Source organism: Delphinapterus leucas, chromosome 2 (genome assembly GCF_059928025.1).
Source record: "Delphinapterus leucas isolate spDelLeu-1000000601 "Yukka" chromosome 2, BTC_Dleu_Yukka2, whole genome shotgun sequence".
Taxonomy (NCBI): Eukaryota; Metazoa; Chordata; class Mammalia; order Artiodactyla; family Monodontidae; genus Delphinapterus; species Delphinapterus leucas.
The window spans coordinates 181,650,982-181,668,702 of NC_143130.1; the positions used below are offsets into that span (position 1 = coordinate 181,650,982).

General features: G+C 45.2%; 2 long non-coding RNA genes across 2 annotated transcripts; both read right to left on the minus strand.

Annotated features, from left to right (window-relative positions):
- Positions 1-2,093: 2,093 nt before the first annotated feature.
- On the minus strand, positions 2,094-3,315 carry LOC149750379 (uncharacterized). Its single transcript, XR_016391832.1, has 2 exons — positions 3,211-3,315; positions 2,094-3,126 (listed from the first exon to the last, which is right to left on the minus strand). It is a non-coding gene; the product is annotated as an uncharacterized LOC149750379 (long non-coding RNA).
- A 12,474-nt stretch (positions 3,316-15,789) lies between these two features.
- On the minus strand, positions 15,790-17,021 carry LOC149750380 (uncharacterized). Its single transcript, XR_016392295.1, has 2 exons — positions 16,907-17,021; positions 15,790-16,822 (listed from the first exon to the last, which is right to left on the minus strand). It is a non-coding gene; the product is annotated as an uncharacterized LOC149750380 (long non-coding RNA).
- Positions 17,022-17,721: the final 700 nt, after the last annotated feature.

Below are 17,721 nucleotides of genomic sequence, written 5' to 3' on the forward strand. Positions count from 1 at the left end.
AGAAATATTTCTGTGCAGCTCTTCCAAAGATAGATGAGGAAAGACAGACAAGTCTGACTCCATGAAAAAGTCTCAAGATTAGAGACAAGAAAGTTCCCTGGAATCATTGTGGATGAGGCTTCCAGGGGTGGCAATGATCCAGTGGAGAAACCACAGCTTCGGAGAGAAAATCCCTCCATCCCAACCTCTGCACCTGCCCTGAAATGGGTCCTCTTGTTTCCTAATGACCCTGATCGCCCACTGGTGGTTGGAGCGGCCCCTGCAGGGAGGGTCGTGTCTGGACTCACCCTGACTTCTCACTGAACCAACTGGGACAGTAGCACAGGGCTGTGTCCTAGGTCATCACGGAGCTGAGTTACAGGGAAAACTGAATTTGTGAGGTGTCTCTGGAGGTGGAGAGTCATTTCTGGAGAGACATCTTGTATGCTGTGCTACTCCCAGAACCAAAGCACCCCAGTCACCTCAGCCCTTTCCCTGGGGGCTGAGGGATCCAGTCCCAGCAGCCAGCACTGTTTGTGATGGAGAATCCAGAGACTAAGCAGGTAAGGGAGAGGGTTTTCAATAGTCCTGGGCTCGATTCCTGCACCAGCACCTGGGACACGACACCTGGTGAAGGAGAAACAAGGAGACACCCAGTTCACAGATGTCACCCCATAACTCCACCTTCCTCAGACCCAGGAGATGCTCACAGCTGAGGGATGCCCGCAAGAGGAGGAATGACCAGAAGATTTTCATGTTCATTTTGATCAATGCTTTGACTTTCAGAGAGTTATGTCAGTGAAGATGAGAACCCTGACTCTGAATAGCACAGGTGCTGTGTTTTCCCCTTGAGCTTGGGTGTGATGTGCAGGTGGGAAGCATGTTTCCATATAAAGATGGTCATGGCTGGTCCTTCTCTAGGGCTCTGGAGGAGGGTTCTGCCTGAGATCCAGAGTGGACACAGCTTCATGTCACCTCTGAAGAATGGGTGATGTTTCTTTTCCAATACGATACTTACATTTCCATATGTGTCTATCTGCGTCTATATTATAGGTGTACTCTTTGGCTAGTGTGGCCATTACAGAATAACAGACTGGATGGATTAAACAACAGCAATGGATTCCTCTCAGGCCTGGAGGCAAGAAGTCTAAGGTCACGGTGTCAGCAGGTTTGGGTCCTTCTGAGGCCTTTCTCCTTTGCTTGCAGATGGACGTCTTCTCACTGAGTCCTCAGATGGTCTTTTCTCTGTGTGTCTGTGTGCATCCCTGGTTTACTTGTCTGTTCATTATTCCTCTTCTTAAGTGTGACAAAGACCCCTGACCACCCCTTAGCCAACAGGATCCTTGTAATTCTCTTCTCAAGTAGTCTTGACCTGTGGGCTTCTGTGTTTATATGTGCATGGCCAGGTTTTGTCAAGAGCCCTGCTAAGTGAGAATAATGAGAATCCCCTACCCTTGAACTCTGATCACCCTCAGTATTTGATCAAAGCCATCAAACCTCCTATCACCCACGTGGTATCTGATCACCCTGGTCTCCCTTTAGCAAGAATCCTTTTGAGGCTATGTAACCAGAATCCCCCTAGCTTGTACATCTTCTCTTAATAATTTCCAGTTCACTCCACCCCACTGTCTTCTTGGCCATAAGCCCTCACTTGCCAGGCTCTATTTGGAATTAAGCTAAGTTTCCAAGGTTGCATCCCATAGGCAACAGCGAGTTTTGTCTTCAGGTTTTGGATGAACTTTATATTGGAGACATGAGTATCATTTTCACCACCCATGGCCATATAACTCATATGTGAATGAAGCTGATGTCTCATGTACATTTTCCCTAAGTCCACTCACAGCCACTTGTGCGTAGGGACACTAGACTCTTCCTCAGCCCTACGCCTGGGACTACTTTAAACAATCGCCAAGAATCACGGAAATGTGAAAAGCATGGCGCTAATTTGACCCCAGAAAGTGCTCAATTACAGGACGGGAGTTGAAACAAGAAAAGAGAGCATAACCTTGACTGACCTCAGATGGGAATGTGTGTGTGTGTGTGTGTGTGTGTGTGTGTGTGTGTGTGCGCGCGCATGTGTGTTGCATGATTCAAACAAGCAGCTGCATTGTCAATGTCCGTGAATGACCACAAAATGACAGTATTTATTTTGGGGTGCTCATAAAAGGTAGAAGTAGGTGAATTTGCACTTATGGAATCTGTGAATAACGAGGATAATTGCATGTGCAGTATTGGAGCGCTCTGGCGTTAGAGTCTATAACGCTGCCTGCTACAGAATTCAGAATGCTTGTGCAGGTGCCCCAAAACAGGAGGGTGTGTCTCTTCCTTCCACATCTACAAAAACAAAACAACAATTAATACTGTTTAAAAATCTCCTGTGCATTGTCAGGATATTTACAAGTTTCACGAACTTCAGGCTGAAATTGAAAATTATGGTGAGCCGCAGGGTTGTACTGAGCTCCTTTGAGAAAAAGGTAAATAAAGAAATGACAAACAACCTTAATTCTTGAGTATTATATGTGTCTATGCATATGAATATATATATATATACACAACTGTAATAAAAATAAAAATTAAGCAAATATGTACATGCACACAAAATTTTCTACACACCGCATAATCCACAACAAAGAAACATTAGGATACAGAACAGGGTCTCTGGTAGAGGTCCTGGGCTGGAAGAGGAAAGCACAGGTTCTAACAAGAATTCCCTCCCAGCCCTTATCTGCAGCTGCCCAAGGCCTCAGCCATGTACTTGGTGAGTCCTGTGCGACCCCTGGTGGTAACGGGCCTCCGTGCAGGGAGGTTTGTGTCTGGGCTCACACTGACTTCCCCTCACTGTGTCTTTCGCACAGTAATACACGGCTGTGTCCTCAGTTGTCAGGCTGCTCAGCGATAAGTAGACTTGGCTCTTGGAGGTGTCCGTGGTGATGCGGAGCCGGGACTTAAGAGTTGGGTTATAATATGCGCTTCCACCACCATATATACCCCCAACCCACTCCAGCCCCTTTCCTGGAGGCTGTCGGACCCAGGATACACCATAGCTGGTTAATGAGAATCCAGAGACAGTGCAGGTGAGGGAGAGGGTCTGTGAGGGCTTCACCAGGCTGGGTCCCGACTCCTGCAGCTGCACCTGCGACAGGGAACCTGTGGACAGAGAGAACCACGGTGACTCATGGGCTCAGATGCAGCTTCCCCAGGTGTTCACGTCTGAATCCCTGAGAAACTCACCTCTGGGAGCTGACACCAGAAAGAGGAAGAACCACAGTGGATTCATCTTCTTGCAGATGAGATTCCTGAAGCCCAGAAATTCTCTTCAAGCATGAGGAGAAACCAGAATTTAAGTGAACAGGTACTTTGTTTTTACCTTGTGGTCTAAGGGGATATTTGCATAAGGGAGGGACCTTTTTATAAAAAGCAGAAAGTAGTGAAGGGAGGTCCCAGTCTCTGAGACTCCACCTGAGGACGCTGCTGACTGTTTCCTCAGGGAACTCAGCCCCCCCTGGGGTCCCCTCCCTATGCCTGGGGGACTCAGTGTCCAGGAATGAAATGATGCTGAAGGGCTAGTCAGGAAATCAGCTGTGCTCAAGGATTAACGGCAGATTTGGGCAGTAGACTTTAATTCCATGGATGTATATATTTCACATAAATACCCATCACACATTAGGGCCCTCCAAGATGTCAGACACAGACTCTTGTTTTTTCCTTCCTGCATTACCTCATGTTTATTTCCTGGATATGCAAGTATTTGAGACAAACCATACATGTAATAATAACATTGAATTCAGACAGAGTGAGGTAAAATTTAATGTTTATCATAATTCACAACGGACTTCGTGTGTCCCTTAACTTGGGTGAACATTTCTTCACCTGAAACAGTTTAAATGTTATCAAGAGTTACTCTGGCGGTGGATTTATTCATAACAACTAAACACACCGTGTATTTTGTGGACAAGGTAATCATTCTTGCTGAGATGGTCATGGATCCTAGCACTGCTGACATGGCCTGAAGCCTGACCTGCCTGTTTCCTGTGCACAACTGAGTGTCTGCAGGAACAGTGCGAGCTTCAGGGCTCCTTCCTTGCAGGTGGACGTTGAGGAATCCCCAGGGCTAGCAAGGTCTAAGAACAGACAGCTCCTGGAAGCTCCTCAGGACTCCAACATGCTGGGCAGGTGACCTGGTCACAGTGCACAGACTCACTCCTTCTAGAAGTGTTCATTTTTACTCTCCCTGTGACAGCCAGTGACATTGGAGCTCAGGGAACACAGTTCCCACTGCACTGGGTGAGAGAACATGCATGATTCTTGGAAGTAAACCTTCAAAGTGAATGGCTTGCAGAGTATGTGGGTGTCATGGTCAGAGGAAAGTCCTCACCTCAGGAAGCAGGTTCCCTTGAAAAGTCCACGTGAGAGCTTTCCTGAGTCCCTGAGTCACTGAGTCCTGGGACTGTGCCTGAGGTCATTTAAGTAGATGGTGCTGGAGAGCAGAGCACAGCTCCATCACATCTCGCTGTGGGTACTGAGGATGTGACCTCACCATCTGTATTTCATTCTTCAAGGATGTAAACTGGGGATCACGATGGTAATGGTATGTCTGAAATTTATAGTGTGTTTGCCAGGGGTGCTGAATGTTGACATGAGAGTCATCAGTGATGTTACTTCTCCTGGGAACCAGAAAGACCAACGTGAGTCCCCATCTCTGGCTGACACCCTGTACATGTAGCGCTGGCTCCACTCCTGTCCTGAGAGGTCACACCTGTGGGTCTGGGGCAGGTCAGCTCTCCCTCAGCCCAGTGATTTCACCTGTACACTGACTGATGTCGAGCCCGCTGTCTTTGAGAAGATATTTACTCCATACAAGTTTATGAACAGAGTACTATACTTCTTCTAGCTTTTCCAATAATATTTGCAGAGTAAATTAAATTCTAAAGAATCTGCCTGCTTGAATGGCGATAATAGGAGAAACAACAAAAGTAATATGGGCAAGAATCACAGGACAAGTCTGGACCCTGTTGTCAGGACCTGAAAATTGAGCTGATACGCTGTGGGATAGGGGAGCGGAAGGGATGGCATCTAAAACCTAGAACCAGGTGGGCCCATTATTCAGCAGGTGGAAGAAGGGCCTGCATTTGTACAGATATCCCAGCATCAGACCTGCCCTTCTTGAGATGGTGGAGTAGAGGAGATCCAGCCAAATTCATGTTAACATAGAAGGATATATAAGAGGTGTCTTTATGTTTCAGTGGTTGGGGATGTGTTGTTAGGGTCTATTTAACCCTAGCAAAAATGTGTTAGGGCACCCGGACTAAAAAAAGTTATTTTTCCTTTGTGGAGCTAATTGGAAGGAATTATGTCTGGAGACCAGATCATATGGTAATGCCAGAGGGGATATCCATTAGAGACACCCAGTGGGTGATGGGAAATGAAGTGGGGAGACTTAAGTCATATTGCTTTGCTGGTTACCAGTGATGGTCACAGCAAAAGGGCCTGACCATCGTGATGGGAGGGAGAAGGGCTGATGGTGGTGGGTTCATGGGGGCCACGTGGACAGGTCCTTCTGATGGTGTCTGTGTTTTCCCTTATAAAATCTTGAGGGTATAAGCTCAGAATGAGGTGTGGACTTCAGGAACATTGAGACCAGATGGTTTAGGTCATTTTGTATCTTTTTTGGAACCACTGAGTAAAAAAGAAGCTGGAAGTATACTTGGAAATCAGCGGCGTCCACATGTGATGTTAGATTTGTTGCCTTAGATGTTACTGAATAAAGAGACATTCGCTCTCCTCACATTACATCTTCTAGATCCACTTGGAATCCAGTTTCAAATGTGAGGGATGTAGATGAAACATTTATTATGAAACAACGTGGTATCTAAATTTTAAGAGGTATAAGTCAAAATTATGAAAATGTGCAACTGAAATTGTAATTGTCAAACTCTTCTCTGGGGCAACATAAATTAAAATTAATAAAAATAATTCAAGGTATTGATTTTGTTTTCAACCATTGCTAAATCCATTGAATGTTTCGAGTTACAATCATTGATAAACTCAGATCCGTCACGGGTAAAATTTATTGTTACGATATGGTCATTCTAACTTTGGACAGGGTAACCCAAGTGCTGACACTACCTGGACCACCATCAAAAACTGTTATGAAACATAACCTGGTTCTTACTGCTACTTGGGCCCCTGGTTACAACAATTCTTTTACTGATCTTTGACCCCTGCCTTCTTTTAACCAACTTGTTTAGTTTGTTCTCTCTAGAACACAGCAGTCTTCTAGATAAGATGACAATAATGCAAAGATTCCAGCCACTCCTCAGAACAGGTCCTGCCAAAATAACAACAGAAATCACCCTGGGACCCCTTAACAAAACGGAGCTCTGGGCTTCCCTGGTGGCGCAGTGGTTGAGTCTGCCTGCCGATGCTGGGGTCACGGGTTCGTGCCCCAGTCCGGGAAGATCCCAAATGCCGCGGAGAGGCTGGGCCCGTGAGCCATGGCCGCTGAGCCTGCGCGTCCGGAGCGTGTGCTCCGCAGTGGGAGAGGCCACAGTGGTGAGAGTCCCGCGTACCGCAAAAAAAAAAAAAAAAAAAAAAAAAGAAGGAACAAGGTTTGTTCATAGAGGCTTCCAGGCCTGAATTCCCCATCCCTGGTGATAAGAGTGTCCCTCTGCAAAGGAAAGCACGGTTCGGCTGCTCGGTCCTGAAAAGCCAATAAAGAGGCAAAGTTGGTGAAAGGAAAGTTTGCTTTATTTGGCTGCCTGCACCCGGGGGTGGGGGACAGACTTCTCTCCAAAGGCCACCCCGCACTGAGCATCTGTGGGAAAGAGATTTTATAGGCGGAAGGCGGGGCTACAGGCAGAAACGGCAGAGTCAGCTGTGACAGTCGTCTTGCAGTTGGTCATGAGCTGGTGTGGTCAGCCTCATCTTGATTGATTTAAGTAGAGTTAATCTTCAGGTCCAGCGTCGGTTTGTTCCCATTTCTTGAGGCCAGTTCTTGGAATTGTGGCAGCTTATGTCATGGCTACAGTCTGGTCATCATGGAGTTAACTTCTTCCTCCTGGTGGCAGTTTCAGTATCTATAAGATGGTTCATGGGACATGGACAAGAATATTATCTGCAGCCCTTGAGGAGGAACCAAAGGTCCTTGATTTGCTTAATGACTAAACTATTATTATTTAGTCTTGTTGGACAGTTTTCCCTTCTTTCTGCATTTGCTCGCTTCTCTGATTAAACTTATTCTTTGGCTAAATATTTTTCCACAGAAAAATGGCAGGTGGAAAGCATGAGGTGAAGGACGATTTCATTTCCATGCCTAGATGTGGGGAGAGCACCTTTCACATGGGAGGTTTATTTCTTGCTTCAGGGTGACAGGGAGGAAGGTCAGAATGTCCCTCTGCACTGGCTCTGTCTTAAGCCACTTGGAGGCATATTATCGGGTGGCCTACCCTGGGCGCCAACACTCAGGGCCTTTTTTATTATTTTGTTTCTACATATGCACACCAAGCATGTGATGTAGGTATCGGTTTACCTGCATCTTACAGATGTGAAGCTAAACTGCAGCCTGGACTTGGCAGGTGATGTGCTGGAGAGCACACATCAGGACACAGTGAGACCTAGTGTCGAGGCCTGGGCTTCTCCACCCTGGACCTGGCCTCCCCTGCAAAGGTTCCTGGACAGAGGTGGGCCTGCCTGTAGGTCTGCAGGACTCTTCGTGGAATGAGAATCTGAGTGATTTTCCTGCATTTTAGTGCTCATGTAAGATGCTGTGGTGAAGAAAGGAGAATAGATTTGTTTTCAGCAGCTTCTGAAAATTCATGTTATTATCCACCTGACTCTAAACTTTCCCTGCCAACTACATATGTGTCTTTTGGTAATAGCTTTGATGATGAATATTTGACATAAAATAAACTGCACAGTAGAAGAGGATGCAGGTCTTATATAAGCATATAGGGATTCTATTGGGCCTGGAAGCAAGGAGCACATGTAGAAACACCCCCACCCACGTCCCCTCTAACTGGCATCTTTCCCAGCGACCCACTTAGGATCCGGGGCTGCTCAGCGCATTTATGCTTCTCATGCAAGAGGTTAGCAGCAAGTCAACAGCCAGCATCCTGGCAGGGACAGCTGGTCTACAGTAGGGCAGGGCTGAGATATCATAATGAAGAAGGAAGAATATGTTTAACTCTTTATACATCCGCTGGAATCATTTTGAAACGGGTCAATTTAGACAACATTTAGACAAGGGAAAACCTGAACATATAAATTTGAGTCTCTGCCTTTCATATATGACATTTATTCCCCTATTTCGAAAAGACTTTCTAATTGAGAGACTGAATGTTCCCCAGGGAAAACTGCTATATGGAGAGGAAACCCCAGACCCTTAGAGGAAAGCAGCCCTTAACTACCATCTGCACCTGCTCCTGGGGCTGAAACACACACTTGTATGTCCTGAGTGCCCCCTGCATCCCCCCTCCTGTCTCCCTGCAGGGAGGTTTGTGTCTGGGCTCACACTGACTTCCCCTCACTGTGTATCTTTCGCACAGTAATACACGGCCGTGTCCTCAGATCTCAGGCTGTTCATTTGCAGATACAGCGTGTTCTTGGAGTTGTCTCTGGAGATGGTGAATCGGCCCTTCACAGAGTCTGCATAGTATGTGTTACCACCACTAGAACTAATACTTGAGATCCACTCCAGCCCCTTCCCTGGAGCCTGGCGGACCCAGCTCATGGCATAGCTACTGAAGGTGAATCCAGACGCTGCACAGGAGAGTCGCAGAGACCCCCCCAGGCTGCACCAAGCCTCCCCCAGACTCCACCAGCTGCACCTCACACTGGACACCTGCAAACACAGAGACATCCTGGTCAGGAGACTGTCTGTCACACATCCACTGATTCCCTCACTCATATCCACTCACATCCTCAGTGTCTCTTGCTCTCCATAAATTACCTTGTAAAATAGCCACAAGGACAACCCAGCTCAGCCCAAAGTCCATGGTGAGTGTTCTGTCTTGAAGCTCGAATGGGAGCACGTGGGAATCCGGGGCTGGAGCTCCTCTCCCAGAGCTGCAGGGTCAGGGCTGGGGCTGCTTTATATCAGCAGAGGAAGGACCCTACTTGCATGACCTTCTAGTATATAAGAGGCTATGTCGTTGAATGTCCTCAGAAAGGGCAGGGTCTCAGAGCAGGTGTGAGAATCTTGGATTTTGTGGTGTTGATAGCATTTGGGAAATATAACTTTCATTGTGTGATTGTTCCAGAGTAAACACTTAGGACCCATATGTCATCTTACATATGCACACACATCCCATGATGTAGCTGTCATTGTTTCCCTCATATTAGAGGTGTAAACTACACCCAGAGGAATGGAGGGTGTGTGTAGCGTCCAAGGAGAAACATGGGGTGACCGTGAGGTCCAGCATCTGCACCTGAGCTCTGGGTCGGCTGCTCCCTGGAACCCACTAGAGGACAGAGTTGCAGTTGCCGGGTGAGGTTTGCAGATCCGCCTCCTGTAATGAGGTCATGATGACTTTGCTCTATTCTAGTGTTTACCTAAAATATATGGAGGGGGTCAGGGGTGATGAGACGTATTTTCAAGAGTCTCTTATGTTTCAGTATCTTCCCTTCACTCCTTCCCTCCCAACTCATGCATTTCTTCATTTGTAATTACTTTAATGAGTTTCTTGACATATAATAAAGCGCACACACTCAGAATGAACACTGTGATAAATACAGACGGAGGCATCAGCATTATCAGGAGAGAACAAATCAATTCCTCTCATTATTTTCAGTAGTTTCTGGGTTTCCTCCTTCCTGTCCTGTTATCTTCCATCCTGTCCCCACATCACCGTTGATCTTCCCTTGTTACTTCAGGTTACTTTTCATTTTCAAGAATTTATAAAAATCGGAACATATTATATGCTCAAAACAAAAATATATATATATTTATTGTTATGGCTTATTTTAGTCAGCACAAATAGTTGTGAATACTATCATGTTATTGTGTGTATCATGAATCCTTGGTTTTAACAACAGGTTGTATTTAAAGAATGATCATAGCATGATTGGCTTATTTATTAAGCTGATGTGTGATATTGGAACTCTTTCCAGTTTCTGGGTGTTACAATACAGCTGATACTCGTGTTGGAGATGCAGAGAGATGAGAAGCTGAGAAAATGCTTCTTATTTAGTGTTCTTAAAACATCCTCAAAATGGGGCAAGTTGCACATTATCAAAATCTCACCAAAATATCAGATAATTATAAAACGAAGGCAGCAAGAAATTTAAATCTTGGAGAGAGACAAATGCTCACAGAATAACAAAGAATAAGAATGTTACTCCTGCTGCTGAATGGAACAAAAACTACTACAAGATTAAACGAGAAATGGATGCCTTGAGGTCGAGTGTGGTTAGGGTGTAATAGTGTCCCAACGTCTCCTAAGTAACTACCTTGCCAGTGTCAGCGTGGTCCTGCTAAAGTGTGAGTCAGATGGTTTTACCTCTCTATCCACACAGGTGTGTCTTCCTACCTGTGACAGCCCAGGATTCCTGCCTGAGCTGTTAGGTCCTCCTGCATCCTGGGGAGGAGGGCCTTGGTCCTGGACTTGGATCTGCACTGTTTCATAGCATCTCCGCTCACAGTGTGACCTGTGTCCCCTCATCCAGTCCCACTGTGCCATATATTTACCACATATGAAATGGTGAAATAGGATGACATGCGGAAATGAATAAGAATGTTCCAGGTGCTGACTGACGCACAAAAACCTGCCACAACCCCTGACAGTTTACACTGACAGCAGCTCTTTATTTTGTTCACTGTCTCTGCTTACGGAGGGCCTGGAGGAGAAGCCCACCCTGCCCCATGCAGGGTCACAGTGAGAGGCTCAAGTTCAGCTACAGGACCTGCTCCTGTGATGCACACTCACGTGTAAGGGAGGGTGACCCTGACTGTAGGCTGGGGGCTCAGCCGGGTCTGAGGGCTGGGCCTTGGGTCCACCTCGTGTGGACACTGCTTGGGCTCTGACTTCCTTTCAGCACGAGGCCTGGGTCAGCTGAGCGGTCTCTGCACCAGAGCCCTTCCTCCCCGCAGTCACTTACACACCTAGACAGAGCTTCATGTAAGACCCCAACGTCATGCTCGTAATATTTACACAAGTGTCTTGATACTTAGAGCTCCATCATCGACTGCCCATGAATTACTGTGGTCTCTTCATTTACAACGGAGAAAAAATGGAAGCCACAAATACGTTCTTCCATAAATTAGTACATAAACAATGCGTGATGTATCCATGCTGTGGAATTGTATTCAGCAATTTAAATATTAAACTATTATACCATGAAAGGACAGAGGGAATCCTAAACGCATATTGCTAATTAAAAAATCGGTCTGAAAACGTTCAGTTTCATCTATTTCACCTTTGGGAAAGGCAAGTCTATATATGAACCAGTCAGATGAGCATTTACAGGAATTTGGGAGAAGGTTTTTGGTAAGTGAAACATGGACAATATTTAAGGACAGTGAAATTCCTCTCAATGAAATTGCAGTGGTGGAAACACAGCACTATGAATTTGTCAAAATATATACAGTAATAGGAGAACCTTTTTAATATAAATATAAATTTCATTTAGAAGTTCAGAGACTGAAGGATGGAACGATGCACACTGTATAGATGATACCTCATATCATAGTGAATCTATGAATTAACAGGGCTGGAGAAGGTGGGAAAGTAGGTTTTGACCTAAGTGACTTTGGAATTGAGTGGAGTCTGAAGGCTAAGTTCTAAGCCACTGCACGTAAGCACTAGAGCCTGGTGGATAACGGTATTTCCATCAGGAGTCAGGCTAAGCATTCAGTTACTACTGTGCATTTGGAATTGAACAATTAGTACCTGGATGTCATCGGTGGAGACAGGTTTCTTACTGTTGGATGGAAAGTAACAGACAAGCAAGGTGGAAAGTCTGGATTTAACCATGAGATGTTGCTCTAGGATTGGAGGTGTAAGAATTGTCTCACATTTACCTTAACACAGGTCAGAAGGTGAGATACAGAGCTAGTTGCAGACGTGTGTGAGTATACGTGGGGTAGTGCACACAGATACATTTCCAAGGTCTTTTAGCTTATAGGGTCTAGAGCCAATGCTCCCAGTAGACAGGACACCAACATTAGTATCCTAATACCCAATCTTCTGATTCCTATTACTATTTTCCAGAAAATGATCTGCAACTCAGCTGAGGCATGGCTAATTCTAGGGCCAGAGAAGAGAATACACATGATTATCCTGCAGACTCTTGTAGCACCAGAAAGTGAGGAAGTGTTCACACAAATGGGTGGGGACCCATAAATGGGATACAGTAGACAATCTGAAAGAGTTCCTCATGGCTGACAAGCTGTAACAATTGCAGATGCAAAGAAAATGTCTTAGTATAGGACCTTAACACAAGGTATGAAACAAATATCTTGACTCCTACCTATATAAAGAGATTGAATAAATATATCTCATGGGGAATGTAGGATAAATCTCCCTTAAGGAATAAATTCAGGTACCTCATCATGGTCATCCTCCCTTCAAGAAGGTGAACTTAACCCTCCATCCCTGAAAGTGGCCTGGAGTATGGACATGGCAGAAATTATGGGTGCCCTTGAGTTACATGATGAATTTTTAGATATAATACACCAAACATCATTCATAATATAAATTTGTAATTTTTCTGTATCCATTAAAACTTCTGTTCTGAAAACAACAATAGCAATAGTAAAAATAACTTCACTGATAAGGGAATTAGGCACAGACTTGGAGAATGTGCTTTCTAGTATCATATTCATATGGACTTGTATCATGAATATACAGCAAATTAACAGCTCAACAACAGCAACAAATAATGAAGATAATGTACACTGTGCCAGTGATCTGAAGATACTTACACATAGAAGAGATAAAGGTTTTAAAAGGAGTCTTCATTAAGGAAACATAAAATAACACGACGATGAAATACTGCTACTCACTTATTACAACAGTTAAAGCACAAAATAATAAAAAATTTAAATAATGGCGATGATGTAGAGCGAAAGGCCCCTCATCCGCTTGCTGGAAGGAATGCCAGTGGCAGCCAATTGGAATATATTTGTCTATTTCTTAGAGAGAAAACCAGACACTCATGAAGTGATTGAGGAGTGAGCTAGAAAAGAATTTTCAAAAGATTTAAAAATATTTGTGTTAATAGAAACAACTTCATACGGGTTCTTGTATCATCTTTACACCTTCGAGCCTTCACCACTCCCTAAAAATGGGTTGTATAGTCAGTTTTTATGGTTATTTTCCATACGATTAGGATATACTTGTTTCTGTTCCCTTTTATCTATCTCTCTGTTTTATCTAATTACCTATTATCAATCTAGATAACAAGGTGCAGGCAACACAGCCCACATGTTACAGCCAGGCCTGTGTCCCGACATTTCAAAATGTCCTCTGAGGAGAGAATGACTGCAGTGCTGTATGGACATCAATTTCCGAATATCAACATGACTCATACTATTCAAGTGAAAGGCATTGCATCAGACAGGACTGGAGAGATTGTCAGGATGAGAGGAATTGGAAATCCATCTGATGCTGGAAAGCAGATTTAAAGTTCAGCAGTAAAAATTATTTATGTCATTAAATGATTAAAAACTTGACAACTATTAACAGAAAGTAGTGACCTAACCTTCAAATAAAGGTGTCATGGAGAAATATTTCTGTGCAGCTCTTCCAAAGATAGATGAGGAAAGACAGACAAGTCTGACTCCATGAAAAAGTCTCAAGATTAGAGACAAGAAAGTTCCCTGGAATCATTGTGGATGAGGCTTCCAGGGGTGGCAATGATCCAGTGGAGAAACCACAGCTTCGGAGAGAAAATCCCTCCATCCCAACCTCTGCACCTGCCCTGAAATGGGTCCTCTTGTTTCCTAATGACCCTGATCGCCCACTGGTGGTTGGAGCGGCCCCTGCAGGGAGGGTCGTGTCTGGACTCACCCTGACTTCTCACTGAACCAACTGGGACAGTAGCACAGGGCTGTGTCCTAGGTCATCACGGAGCTGAGTTACAGGGAAAACTGAATTTGTGAGGTGTCTCTGGAGGTGGAGAGTCATTTCTGGAGAGACATCTTGTATGCTGTGCTACTCCCAGAACCAAAGCACCCCAGTCACCTCAGCCCTTTCCCTGGGGGCTGAGGGATCCAGTCCCAGCAGCCAGCACTGTTTGTGATGGAGAATCCAGAGACTAAGCAGGTAAGGGAGAGGGTTTTCAATAGTCCTGGGCTCGATTCCTGCACCAGCACCTGGGACACGACACCTGGTGAAGGAGAAACAAGGAGACACCCAGTTCACAGATGTCACCCCATAACTCCACCTTCCTCAGACCCAGGAGATGCTCACAGCTGAGGGATGCCCGCAAGAGGAGGAATGACCAGAAGATTTTCATGTTCATTTTGATCAATGCTTTGACTTTCAGAGAGTTATGTCAGTGAAGATGAGAACCCTGACTCTGAATAGCACAGGTGCTGTGTTTTCCCCTTGAGCTTGGGTGTGATGTGCAGGTGGGAAGCATGTTTCCATATAAAGATGGTCATGGCTGGTCCTTCTCTAGGGCTCTGGAGGAGGGTTCTGCCTGAGATCCAGAGTGGACACAGCTTCATGTCACCTCTGAAGAATGGGTGATGTTTCTTTTCCAATACGATACTTACATTTCCATATGTGTCTATCTGCGTCTATATTATAGGTGTACTCTTTGGCTAGTGTGGCCATTACAGAATAACAGACTGGATGGATTAAACAACAGCAATGGATTCCTCTCAGGCCTGGAGGCAAGAAGTCTAAGGTCACGGTGTCAGCAGGTTTGGGTCCTTCTGAGGCCTTTCTCCTTTGCTTGCAGATGGACGTCTTCTCACTGAGTCCTCAGATGGTCTTTTCTCTGTGTGTCTGTGTGCATCCCTGGTTTACTTGTCTGTTCATTATTCCTCTTCTTAAGTGTGACAAAGACCCCTGACCACCCCTTAGCCAACAGGATCCTTGTAATTCTCTTCTCAAGTAGTCTTGACCTGTGAGCTTCTGTGTTTATATGTGCATGGCCAGGTTTTGTCAAGAGCCCTGCTAAGTGAGAATAATGAGAATCCCCTACCCTTGAACTCTGATCACCCTCAGTATTTGATCAAAGCCATCAAACCTCCTATCACCCACGTGGTATCTGATCACCCTGGTCTCCCTTTAGCAAGAATCCTTTTGAGGCTATGTAACCAGAATCCCCCTAGCTTGTACATCTTCTCTTAATAATTTCCAGTTCACTCCACCCCACTGTCTTCTTGGCCATAAGCCCTCACTTGCCAGGCTCTATTTGGAATTAAGCTAAGTTTCCAAGGTTGCATCCCATAGGCAACAGCGAGTTTTGTCTTCAGGTTTTGGATGAACTTTATATTGGAGACATGAGTATCATTTTCACCACCCATGGCCATATAACTCATATGTGAATGAAGCTGATGTCTCATGTACATTTTCCCTAAGTCCACTCACAGCCACTTGTGCGTAGGGACACTAGACTCTTCCTCAGCCCTACGCCTGGGACTACTTTAAACAATCGCCAAGAATCACGGAAATGTGAAAAGCATGGCGCTAATTTGACCCCAGAAAGTGCTCAATTACAGGACGGGAGTTGAAACAAGAAAAGAGAGCATAACCTTGACTGACCTCAGATGGGAATGTGTGTGTGTGTGTGTGTGTGTGTGTGTGTGTGTGTGCGCGCGCATGTGTGTTGCATGATTCAAACAAGCAGCTGCATTGTCAATGTCCGTGAATGACCACAAAATGACAGTATTTATTTTGGGGTGCTCATAAAAGGTAGAAGTAGGTGAATTTGCACTTATGGAATCTGTGAATAACGAGGATAATTGCATGTGCAGTATTGGAGCGCTCTGGCGTTAGAGTCTATAACGCTGCCTGCTACAGAATTCAGAATGCTTGTGCAGGTGCCCCAAAACAGGAGGGTGTGTCTCTTCCTTCCACATCTACAAAAACAAAACAACAATTAATACTGTTTAAAAATCTCCTGTGCATTGTCAGGATATTTACAAGTTTCACGAACTTCAGGCTGAAATTGAAAATTATGGTGAGCCGCAGGGTTGTACTGAGCTCCTTTGAGAAAAAGGTAAATAAAGAAATGACAAACAACCTTAATTCTTGAGTATTATATGTGTCTATGCATATGAATATATATATATATACACAACTGTAATAAAAATAAAAATTAAGCAAATATGTACATGCACACAAAATTTTCTACACACCGCATAATCCACAACAAAGAAACATTAGGATACAGAACAGGGTCTCTGGTAGAGGTCCTGGGCTGGAAGAGGAAAGCACAGGTTCTAACAAGAATTCCCTCCCAGCCCTTATCTGCAGCTGCCCAAGGCCTCAGCCATGTACTTGGTGAGTCCTGTGCGACCCCTGGTGGTAACGGGCCTCCGTGCAGGGAGGTTTGTGTCTGGGCTCACACTGAAGTCCCCTCACTGTGTCTTTCGCACAGTAATACACGGCTGTGTCCTCAGTTGTCAGGCTGCTCAGCGATAAGTAGACTTGGCTCTTGGAGGTGTCCGTGGTGATGCGGAGCCGGGACTTAAGAGTTGGGTTATAATATGCGCTTCCACCACCATATATACCCCCAACCCACTCCAGCCCCTTTCCTGGAGGCTGTCGGACCCAGGATACACCATAGCTGGTTAATGAGAATCCAGAGACAGTGCAGGTGAGGGAGAGGGTCTGTGAGGGCTTCACCAGGCTGGGTCCCGACTCCTGCAGCTGCACCTGCGACAGGGAACCTGTGGACAGAGAGAACCACGGTGACTCATGGGCTCAGATGCAGCTTCCCCAGGTGTTCACGTCTGAATCCCTGAGAAACTCACCTCTGGGAGCTGACACCAGAAAGAGGAAGAACCACAGTGGATTCATCTTCTTGCAGATGAGATTCCTGAAGCCCAGAAATTCTCTTCAAGCATGAGGAGAAACCCGAATTTAAGTGAACAGGTACTTTGTTTTTACCTTGTGGTCTAAGGGGATATTTGCATAAGGGAGGGACCTTTTTATAAAAAGCAGAAAGTAGTGAAGGGAGGTCCCAGTCTCTGGGACTCCACCTGAGGACGCTGCTGACTGTTTCCTCAGGGAACTCAGCCCCCCCTGGGGTCCCCTCCCTATGCCTGGGGGACTCAGTGTCCAGGAATTAAATGATGCTGAAGGGCTAGTCAGGAAATCAGCTGTGCTCAAGGATTAACGGCAGATTTGGGCAGTAGACTTTAATTCCATGGATGTATATATTTCACATAAATACCCATCACACATTAGGGCCCTCCAAGATGTCAGACACAGACTCTTGTTTTTTCCTTCCTGCATTACCTCATGTTTATTTCCTGGATATGCAAGTATTTGAGACAAACCATACATGTAATAATAACATTGAATTCAGACAGAGTGAGGTAAAATTTAATGTTTATCATAATTCACAACGGACTTCGTGTGTCCCTTAACTTGGGTGAACATTTCTTCACCTGAAACAGTTTAAATGTTATCAAGAGTTACCCTGGCGGTGGATTTATTCATAACAACTAAACACACCGTGTATTTTGTGGACAAGGTAATCATTCTTGCTGAGATGGTCATGGATCCTAGCACTGCTGACATGGCCTGAAGCCTGACCTGCCTGTTTCCTGTGCACAACTGAGTG